The sequence below is a fragment of the Pezoporus wallicus genome, unplaced genomic scaffold (assembly GCF_028554395.1).
Source record: "Pezoporus wallicus isolate ANWC-B61680 ecotype Strahan unplaced genomic scaffold, APGP_CSIRO_Pwel_v1 contig_8797, whole genome shotgun sequence".
Taxonomy (NCBI): domain Eukaryota; kingdom Metazoa; phylum Chordata; class Aves; order Psittaciformes; family Psittacidae; genus Pezoporus; species Pezoporus wallicus.
The window spans coordinates 682,407-693,780 of NW_026641918.1; the positions used below are offsets into that span (position 1 = coordinate 682,407).

At 45.5% G+C, this 11,374-nt stretch overlaps 1 long non-coding RNA gene across 1 annotated transcript; it reads right to left on the bottom strand.

Annotated features, from left to right (window-relative positions):
* Positions 1-1,602: 1,602 nt before the first annotated feature.
* LOC130608215 (uncharacterized) lies at positions 1,603-9,552 on the bottom strand. The gene is made up of 2 exons (XR_008974478.1): positions 9,418-9,552; positions 1,603-3,006 (listed from the first exon to the last, which is right to left on the bottom strand). It is a non-coding gene; the product is annotated as an uncharacterized LOC130608215 (long non-coding RNA).
* Positions 9,553-11,374: the final 1,822 nt, after the last annotated feature.

Genomic DNA, 11,374 nt, shown 5'->3' on the forward strand with positions numbered 1-11,374 from the left:
TCAAAAATGGAAATAATAAAGAAAAGGTCCCTCAAAATCCTGGCACTAAAATAAAAAAGCAAAACCCAGAGTGTCTCTGTCACCACGTTTCAATTAGGGAGGTGAACGCTGCTCTCACGCACTGCAGGGACTCGGGGTTATTTATTCAGCCTCATAGATCACGGGCTTTTCTTAGCAGGAGTTAGGAGCAGGATTTTGTCTTCCCCATCCCTTTGAAGAACAATAAGGTATGAGGAGGGAAGAAAAAAAAGGCCTTTTTTTTTGAAGGGCACGTATTTAATCTTATCAGAGGCAGGCAGGACAATAACAGGAAAGGGTAGGGAGGCCTCGCCAAGGGATGCAGAGGGAAGGGCAGGGAGGAATGAGGGGTTAAAAGCAAACTTCAGCCGTGCCTCCAGGGACACATCTAATCAGAGGTTAGGCTGCTGGGCTGATATTTAACCTGGCAAAAGACCATTCGGAGCTGTGCAATTAAAAAGCCAGTTGTGTGCAGGCAGGCTCGTGATGAGGTAGGCAGGCAAAGGATGAAAGGCTGTTTGCCCTCCTCAATGGCTTGAAAATTTGCCCATTTTCAGCTATGCTGCACTGGCTCAAGGGCCACACAAAGGGGATGGTCCTGCTCTTTCTGTGGTCCTTCTCTGCCCATTGGATTTGGAAATCAGGGTGATGGCTGCCCAAAGCAGAGAGGCTTTTGGCTACCCTCTGCGCCAGAGCATGGATAAATCTCTGCCCTGCTTTCCTCAGCCAGGATCTGACCAATGATTTTTCCTGGCAGTGTTAGGAAAAACATTAAGGCACTTTTGACAATGCCAAAGTGATGGGTTTGGTTGGTTTGTGAGTTGTTTTTTTTTTCCCTGAGATAAGCTTTTCCTGCTCTGAAACGGCACAGAAAAGGGTGTTTTGCTTCAGCAGCATCTTCTATCCAGAGGTGGTTGCACCCGGATGCTGTATAATTGATGTCACAAATATGGCAGCATTTTTTAAAGAGATTATTCAACAGTTTCCTCCCCTTTAATCCATACCTTGAAAATGAAGCAGTAGCCCTTGAGATGGGGAGGCTGCAGCCTGGCCCTTGCACCCCAGCTATGCCCCATTACCTAGCTAAAGGCCTTTGGGTCTGAAATACAGCAGATTTAATTATTTAATGCTTTTACCCTCTCTAGAATGTGAAATTCTGATATCTCAGAGCTCAATTCTGTATTTAGCACTGAATAAACACATGCCATTGCTCTGTCACTAACCAACATGGGGCAGAGATGTCTTTACCTGCTGCTTTGTTTGATCACTTTAACCAGTAACTGTCGTAATGTTAAATACAAAGAGCTTTGGAAACCAGATTTAGCATCTCCCTGGCCCCTCTCAAACAGCAGTAGGCCATTAGCTCATCAGAATATATTGCTTTATTGGCAGTATCTTTTAATTGCACAGCAATAGGCATCCCTAGCTGAAAGGCAGAGATGTGATGCTTGTGGTCCAAGGAGCTTGCTCTACTCAAGATATTGTGGGACTGGAAATCATTCACAAATGCTTTTCTTAATTATTTAAGATTGACAAGCAGCACTTAAACCTCAGCACTTAAACCCCCGTAGTTCTGGGGAGGGACTTGTTACTCCTGTTTTTCCAAGGCTTACCCCAAGCTGCTGGATTTTGCAGGGAAAAGAGCTTCTTTGCCTCTCTTGGTGAAGTTTTTCTGCTTTGCATCTAATAAATATTCATCAACCAAGAGGGAAGAGCTGGCAAAAAGGAAAGGATGGGGCTGCAGTTGGCAAAGAGAGTTGAATCACTTCTCCAATATTGACCACTGATTAAAATAGAGATAAAAATAGAGGCTGCTCCCAAGGGCTTGCAAACTCCCTGTCTGAGACTGTGCAAAAGCTGGGATCCTCCATTCTGCTGCTGATAAAGCAGAGCTGTGGTGCAACAAGGCTGAAATAGCTCCATGTCCCTCAGCTCACAGCAATCAGGGCTGTGTAATTACCTCAACCTCTTTTTCTCCACCTCAGTCACGAGGCCTTGAGTGTCTGCCTTCTTCTAAGGTGATGATCTCTGGGCAATTTTACAGACTAGAAGTGCAAGGATAAAGCGTAGCTTCATCATCCAAGCCAGGGAGAAAGTGTCATGCCTAATGAAGCCTTGTTGATCCGGTCTAGAGCTGAAATGTTTTGCAGGTGCTTGTTGCGAAGAAGAGGACAGATAATGAATAAAACATGTTTGTACTTCAGTCTCCAGTAAATGTGACAAACTCAGATCTTATGGCTGGGGGGGGGGGATGATATGAAATATGAGTTGGAGCGCATCTGAAAAGCTCGTAACTAATCCAAGATGTTGCTCTGTGTAGTCCTGCTGCTATGGGGTATGGGTTGAGCCAGGTTTATAAAAGACTGGGGAAAAAGAGAGGGGGCTGGAGTTATCTTTATAAAGACAGCAGGATGTGACCTCTGGCCGCTGATGATATAATTCTGCGCATTAAAGTGAGGGTTGTCTTCATCCTTTTGCTCGAAGACTGAGCTGACCCTGTTGTTTCCAAGCCCAAAGGAGAAGCCAAGAAGGGAAAAAACATTTCAGATGCCAAAGCTTATTACATTAAAATGCACATGCCAAAAAGCCTCCAGAGCCCTTCAGGATTATTAATGCTCTGAGGTCAGTGGTTGCGACCAGCAGCCAACAAATGAAGGATCATTTTAGGAACAGTGATTCTCCAGTATTTATTCCTGTGTGCGTCCCTCGCTGAGGCACCTCAACCTGTGGCTGCTGAATTGTCCCAGGCTTGGGCTTTCCAGCCTTTCTGAGGGCAGAGTCATGGTTTTCTGCAGGAAGTAAACTTTTTGTCCTACCTGCGCTAGCTGGAGGGTCTGAGGACTAGAGGCTGAACTGAATCCACATGGGAAAATGACCGGGGAATGAGACCAGTCCAGTGACTTCAGTACTGGAGGTACTGGATGCAGCAAGGCCATCTGCTCCCTTCCCCATGCATGGCCTGTTGAGTTGCTCTGGCTTCACTCCAACCTGAGGAAGAACAGAAATAGCTTAAAGTCTGTGCTCTAAACACCCATATTAGTCAATTAATGCTTTTCTGATCCATTTTCACTATGCCTGCACTTCCTTTTACATCATTACTCCTAATTAAGGATCTGAATATCTCCCTGGAATACACCTACGCTTGAGCTAATTTAAGCAAAGAAAGGGTTAGCTACGTGCTTCAGGTCAGTGCTGAGGTCCTCCTCTCTTCTTCGGTTTTCTTTTCCTTTCACAATCTCTTTCTTTCACTTTTTGAACCTGCCCCCATCCATACATATGATCTTTGGGACTGGGAAAATATAAAGGCAATGGTATGTGCCATTGCACATTAAAAATAGGCTGAAGTAGAGGTTTGGGAGAAAAAGCTGATTTTGTAACACAAGGGACTGTTTCTCCAACTGGTTTCAAACAGCTTTTTGTTAGTCTGTATTCAAGAGGATTCTCCCAGTTATGAGCTAAGCAGCTGAGATCATGAGAAAGCAGAGCCCCCTATATCTCAGTTCAGCAAACCATGAGGTGCCATCCAGAGACAGCTCCAGAAAAAAATACAAGATCATCCAAAAGCATGATGGTCCCAGGTCCTTGCTTCCAAAATCCTGCAGGTTTGGAAAAGCAAAATGCAATGTACTGCTATGGAACATCCTGAAATGAACCCTCACTCTTTGCTTTTAACCTTTGCTTCATTCCTTGTGAGATGCTCCCTCCATTCTCAGGTTTCTGCACCTTGTTGATCATCTCATATTTTCACGTTTAATGCTAGCATCTCCTGGGAGCTAAGTCAGAGCATTTCAGCCCTGCAGGATTTCACCACTGACCTCAGGTATTACTTTATGCAAGCGTGGGTCTCTACTGTGAACTCTTTTGCCTTCATTTCTGTCTGCAGGCTCTCAGTATTCTTTAACTCAGATGGCAGTTACAACATTGACTGTCATAACTATTAAAGGCAGCTGCTCCATTGCTCATGTTTGGATCCGTTCCTCTTTCCAAGAAGAAAGAATGAAAGAGTGCACAGGCTTTCAAATCCCTGGTTTACCAAAAACACTTCAGCACCAAATGCGTGCTTTGCACAGAACTTCGCTATCTGCAAGAGGATCATTTTGGCAAGCATTATCTCTTTAAAGAAGAGTTGAAATCCCTGGAAAGCTGTAATTCTTTTCATTGCAGACTATGCTGATTCCTATCCTGAGGTCAGATGTGTCTTAAACTAAATGGTCATGTAAAGCCATAACCTTTTGAAACCAAGAAGCCACTTGGAGAGCACAGAGGCAGGGAGCTAGCATAGCCCACAGTGACTCTCTGGGTGCTGTGGGAGGCTGCTCAGGGTCATTTGCCTGAACAGGTGGATTTTTGGCACCAGTGAACCCATTTAGCATCTCTGAACTTCATTTTTATTTGGATCTACCCTTGCTTCACTGCTGCGCCATCACAGGCTGCAGGCAGATGGTTCCTGCATCTTCTCAAGTGTGCAAAGAGGTGGTCTATTTTTGAGGATGGTGGTAAGTAGCATCTCCCTTCAGGGGCAGTTGCAACCACAGGAACCAGACATTACACACACAGATGTGAGGTATATATATATCTCACTTAATGAATTCATGGTGTGCACACACGTGGGTGCGTTTTATGGCTAATTTCCCAGCTCTCCTAGCCCAAAGACTAAAGCATAAGTCCTCAAAACCCCAACTCAGCAGGTATTTGGGGGATTTGAATAATTTCTGAGAGTTTTGTAACTTCTATAACCAGGACACGGATTGGCTGAAGCTTTGCACAAGCTGGTAGAGTCATCACCTGTCCTATGGAGGCAAAGACACCAAAGACTCAGCTGCTATTCCCGAATGCGCACAGGGAAAGCTTTCTTACCACATTCTCCATGTGTTCTGTGAGGTCCCCAGGTCTGGTTGAAAGTTACTTCAGTGGCAGCTTAGACAACTTGAAGAGCCATGAGCTAGCTGACTTCTTCTTGTGCATCCTTCAATACATGCCGAGATAATCCCATCCTTTTGGTCCCAACAAGGAAGGGAAGAGATAGCTGTGAAGCAAGAAGGGTCTTCTTTGGTCTTTATTGTTATTTTCTGAAAACTTTATATATTGGGTTATCTTGTCAAGGCCCCAGGTGGGGGATGAGTTGCTGCAAGAGCCAATGCCAAAACACACATTGCATTGGTGAACACAGCCTCATTTTCTGGGCAGTCTCTCTGGTTTTAGTCCATTTTCCTGCCATGAAAGCCAAATTCTAGCAAGCAAAGTTCGGAAAAGCATTTAAAAGAGACACGGGTGAAAGAGTTGGAAAAAGCTTTAATTGGCTTTTGAAATTGCCTTTAAATTGCCATCGAGCAATCTCCTCCAATGTGTCTTTCCCATTAGCCAAATTCATTAGAAGATTAACCTTTGCACCCCCAATAGCTTTCCGCCTTTGCCCCTTTCCTCCCTTCGCTGTGCTCAGTCCCCCTTAAAATTAGAAAAGAGAAATGCAGCAGGCAGGAATGAAGGAGGGGAAAAGAGTAAGGAAGAAATGACATCTCCAAAAGGACAGGAGTGACTTAAATCTGAGCAATGAACCAATTCCTACAGCCATCTTTGTGATAACTTTATATCCCTGAGCTGATGTCTGTTGTTGTCTGGCTGCATTTCCTTCATTTCATGGATGAAAATGGTAGGAGTTTTTTTTTTTTGCTTTCTTGTTAGTTTTCTCCATAGCTTTACAGTCATGAAACTCTCACTCCAAGAGGTTTGCATCCTTCTCCATATCTGGCCATTGCCGCAGTCCCAGAGGTGCGAGCATCTCCTTTACTTTTCAAGTATTTTGTGGGATCCAACATTTTGTCTATGGGAACTCAACAGAGCATCTGATGTGAACATCACCCAGTGGGGAGGAAAAGCTTCACAAACTCATGGATTAGATGCCAGCAAGAGACCAAACTTGGATGTCTTTTGAGGTCTCTGAACCACAGCAACTGTGCAGAAAAATAGCTCTGCCCATATTTCAAATGAAACCAGGCAGAACTTCACTGCACTGAGACCCTTCTGGTTTCCTACAGAAGCCTGACCTCAATTTTCATAAGGTATTTTCCTTCAAAGAAACAATTAAAACCAGAGAGGTCTTCAGTTTTTGCCCGAATCTCCACCGATGACAAGGCGAATTGATTTACCTGGAAGTAGCTGTTACTTCTTAATGTGGAATAAAGAGAGAGAACAGACTCTTTTGAGAAAGATTTCCCTTTCTCCCTGATATGCCAGGTCCTACAGCAGCTGCTGAGAATACAGGGGAGAAGGTGATCAAGGACAGGAACTAAGTAACTATTCCAAATGAGTAAGGAAGGTGTTGATAGATAACAATAAAGACAAAGCAAGTTAGACGTGGGTCAGGGCAAGAAGCAGTTTCTCTCCCAGTAACAAATGTGTCTGGCCTGCTTCCCCCATGAGCTCATATATCTGACAATATGCTTTAATGCTTTGCAGACCTCAGGTATATTATCATACCCTGAGCCTGAACCCTCCAGGGAAACCACACTGAGGAGGGAGGTGGGAATAGCATCTGTGCTGTAGTAGGATGCTCATGGTGACGGGATACAAATGCCTGTGGCAGTGGGACTGGGATGCCCATGGTGGCAGGATTGGGATACCCACGGCGGCAGGATGGAGATGCCCGTGGTGGTGCGATGCGCATGGCCAGCGGACCATGGACCATGAGGTGGCGCTGGCAGACTGCTGCGCAGCAAACCCCAGCTGTCAAAGAAGGAAAGCAGGCACATACCCAAGGCAGACGTATTTTATCTCTTATCTCCGTGCGCTCAGGCTGGATGAAACATTCTCAGGCACTAATATTGTGTCTGTCCTGCACAGAATCCCCGAGGAGACAGAGGAGCTGCTGGGGTTAGGAGCAACACACAGCATGTGGCACTCATCTTCCAGGTCTGAAGGCCATGGTCAAAGGCAGCTCTAATTAAATTAAATGGAGAGAACTGTATTTTTCTGGTAAAGAAAACATGGTTACTTTGCTGAACAGAAGACTCAGGGGGGTTAAGAGAAGGTGAAAAATGCTTGCTGTGCAGAGGAGGGAACGCATTTCTGTGCCCATTGTTTCTCCTTTGGGGTACCACAGGAGGCAAAGGGTTATGGAAGGGGAAAGCTCTTAGCTTTTTTGACATCAAGAGTCACTTTTGGACAGGCATATTACCAGCTCCCGGGGGTTTTACAGCCACGTCTGCGGTGTACTTGAAGAAAAAGCACTTCTATTCAGAGAAAACCCAAAAAACCCTATCCTGCAAGGCACATCTGATAAGCAGGTGGCTGCAGGTAAAAACTTCAGCTCCCTTTTCCTCAACATCTTAAAGCATTTCTGCTACCAGATATGAGTCACTGGAAATCCCCACTGTCTAGCGATGCTCTTCCTCTGGGGCTCTTCTTTCAAGCAGCATCTGATACTACTTCGAGCGCCACACCGCAGAGTCCATACTTAGCCTTTCCAGTACCACAATGAGCTAAAGTTTGGGCAATAAGAGTCAGAAAGGTAAAGAGGGCACCTATTTTAGGCAGCAAGTGCATGTGCTGCTGATGGGCAGGTTTGCAAAGAGCCTGTCTTCTAGAACATCACTCACCTCTCTGTGGTTCGGATATTAATAGCCCAAGCTGTGTTTGCAGTTAAGAGCTACTTAAGTCTTTCCTCAGGAGCCAACACAGGAGAAAGTGGTGGATGTGTTTCACATGGGCATCTGGACAGGGTTAAAACCCCCAGCGCTTCCCTAGGTTTGGAAGAGATCAGAGGCTGAGCTGGAAACAGGATGCTCACAGGGCACCATGCAGTAATAAGCCAGCTATCTCCAGATGGAAGGGGTAAAGCGTGGGGTCTCCTGCCTCCTTGGCTTGTACAGTGTCATGGAAAAGGTGTGAGTAATCCTAGCAAAAGGTGTGCAGCTCTACTATTGAAATCAATAGGGTTAAGCACCAGGGTAGGGTTAAGCAGCAGGGTAGGATCAAGCAGTATAAATCCATCCATGACATATCCATTTTGTATTTGAGTCTGAATTCTCAGTGTTAATGGGTAAAGTTAAAGAGTCAGAGGTGCGTCTTGGACAAAAGCATCAGAAAGACAACTGAGAAGGGAAAATACCAAACTAATGTGTCTGTAGTCAGAAACAAGTACTCTTTTGCATCATAGATCTTGGGGAATGTTAAAGATAAAGGAAATCCAGCCTCAGAAAAAAAAGCAGCAAATTCAGCTTATGCGTGGAGCAGAAAAACCAAATGCTGCTGGTGCCACATCCACAAAAGCAGATAGTGAGTGAAGAAACCCCTTGAACAGGAAGGAAATGCAGCCCCAGACTCCCAGAAGGGAAGTTCAAGGGACAGAGTCAGGTTTGGTGGTCATTTGTAGCTTCCATTTAGGGATGGAGTTAAGATCCTGGGTGGGCATCACGTAAACAAGACAAGAAATGATAGAAAAGAAGGTGGAGAAAGGTTTGTACAGTTTAGACAACCCTTGTGAGACTTTGGGGTAGGAGTAAGCTTCCAGGCTCATCACTGGGCAAAGGTACCATGCTGTTAAGGCACAGGGAGAAGGAGACCACACCAGCAGATGTTAAGTTATTCTGGAAGGGATGCTAACGCTCAGCTTCATGATAGACTTTGGAATTAACTATAGACTGTCCTTACCCAGCATCAGCCTAATGGCTACAAATCTGCCAATTAAGCACCAATTAAGATTCATCTTTAAATGTATTCTCCCTACTCAGCAAAGGCCTTGCATGCATTTAACTATTAGCAAGAGGCTCTTTGGTCAAGGTCGTCGTCCCTTTCATCTAAGGATCTCAAAGCACTTGATGAAACTGCACCGCCTTTCTCTGTGGTAGGTAAAGGCTATAATGTTCTTTTAATATCATGAACCTAATTTATAAGGATAAATTACAGTGGGAGATAAAGAGCACATGGACCCATGTGGATAAAAATAAAACCCCATATTGCCCCATTATCTGGCATTGGTTAAGCTTCTGCTTGTAGAATTTTTTTGTCTAATTTCTCTTTTTTTTTTTTCCTTTTAATGAAATGCTATTTATTTATAGCTAAACACCATCTTTGAAGCCAGAGCCAAGCATTTGGGGAGCCTCAGATAGGGCTCTTGAAAAGGAGAATTATGTCTGTTTCAGATGTTTTCAGAAGTTACTGTTTAAAGGCAGTGAGAACTATGACATTTCTCTCACCGAGCTCACCCTCCCCTCGGCGTTTCTACAGGACACGGGCAAAGCAGATGTCTCGAGAGCCAGAAGAAGTGGTGACAAGTTGAGGGGGGAGAGCATTGGGGACGGGATGAAATGAAGGGGGATTTTAGACAAGAAGCCTCAAAGGACCAGCGTTGGTGTAAAGTGTTCCCCAATGCCCCATGGGAACCTCATCTCGCCTACTCACCAGGCTATGGGGCACAAACGTGAGGGATGCTTGGAGATGGCCAGAAGATGTTTCACTACCCGCCAAAGCCATCATTCCAGTGGCTGAGAAGAAGCTGGCCACCTTGTACAGTGTACCACGGTCTTCCTCAGAGGGCTTAAAGCTCAAGATTCTGGCAAGCCAAAACAAAGTTCTCATCAGGCACAAGGGAGAAAAGTCATCACACAGCCTTCTGGCACCATTGGATGGACTGCACTACATTTTCAGAAGGCTTTTTAACTTAATGTGGACACTATCCTTTGCAGTGTACAGCTTTTCACCACTTCATCCAGGTGATCACTCAAGCCTTTAAGCAAAACAGAAACACGTGCCATCCCAGTGAGACGTAGGGGCTACAGGCTCTCGCTGGGACCCATTTATCTTGCTTAGTGTAAGGGCTTACCCCATCTCGGTGACTTTCATGCTCACAAGCAACAACATGGAGGCTATTTCTGGCCACTTCTCCAATAATAAGACCCTATGAATGGCCATGGGAAGCCTTTTGCTAGGAACTGGCAGATTTTTACTGGGAGACGGGGGGATTATAGAAATGCTCCTGCTTTGGTGCCTGCATGACATCATGCCCTCCCGACTGGCAGGGAGACAGAGAGCCTTTGATAGTGCAGAGTGGGGGACTCTGGCCCATGGCCAAAGATGATTACAAGCGGCACATACCTTCAGCAATTCGCCAAGCCATTCCTGGAGGGTGATATAACTTCCTCATGGCTAGTGAGCTTGTGCGGGGCTGTAATGGAGACAAACTGGGGCTCTATCTCAGAGAACAGCAGTTGTTTGAGGGAGGAGAGGGGGGAAGACGGCAGGATGCATCCTCCCAGGGATGTGCGAGGAGCAGCTTGGACAGATTGGATATTATTAGCAATCTCCAGGGTAATGAGGAGTTTTACTGCTTGTTTATGAACTCCCCATCCTTAACAAATTCCTCACTGCCCCGACAAATACAAACCCGAATCCTACAGCACGTTTTCCCCAAAAGCTTTAGAGAAGAGCAACCCTTTGGCCAACTAAGTCAGAGGGATAGACAAATATCCTATAACTACCTCACTGTCCTCAGTCCCATTGCTTTCAGGATATTTGGGAGCCTGGGCCTGGAGATCAGCAGTTCAGACTGCTCTGGAGGAATGCAACTATAACAGAAAACTGCAGCAAGAGATGCAGTGCCCTGAGACTGCCTTTTCCTTGGGGTTTCTGCATGATAGCATCAACCTAGGACAAAACTGGTCCAGTTTGTAGTATTTGACCTGATAACATTGTGCCTATCTTCCTGTGAGTGGTCCCTACACATTTAAGTTAAAGACACCACCTTGGAGCAATTCTCCTTAGTCTGCCACTAGCACAGAAATGCTCACTTCTTTGGGGTATATTAAGAGCCTTCAGAAGACAAGACAGGAGGAAAGCAGCATGCTGGGCATGGGGGAAGCACCTCAGCAGTTGCTTTAAGGTGAGGTTTCAAAGTTGCTCAAACCATGAATACACTCAAGGACATCACCCACATCTGCAACAACTAATTTCAAGAACAGGAGGAGGTATATTGAGTTTCTTCTCTACAGGCCCTTCTCCAGTCTGTTCTTTGGAGCAGACAAGATGCCACCCCTCAGCAGCCTGCTCTGGCCTTGCTCCCTTCCTCTTGCAGAGCAGCATCCTTAAGCCCCTGCCTCAGAGCCTACCTTAGAGAGCATAGAGCAACATCAGCCTTACAGTTATGTGCAGCCACCCCTAATTCTGTTTATCAGCCTTTATGGTTTAAAGCAGAGTCCCTTTTTATCCTAAAGCCATGATGCCACAGTGGGCAAAGGGAGGAGTAGCGGGGCTCAGCCTTGTTTGAAGTGTAAATCTCAGCTCATGCTTCACTCCGGAGCCATTACCAATGTGTTCATAAGACTCTAAGGTCTCCAGTTGTCCCCCTGGAAATCTGAAAGCT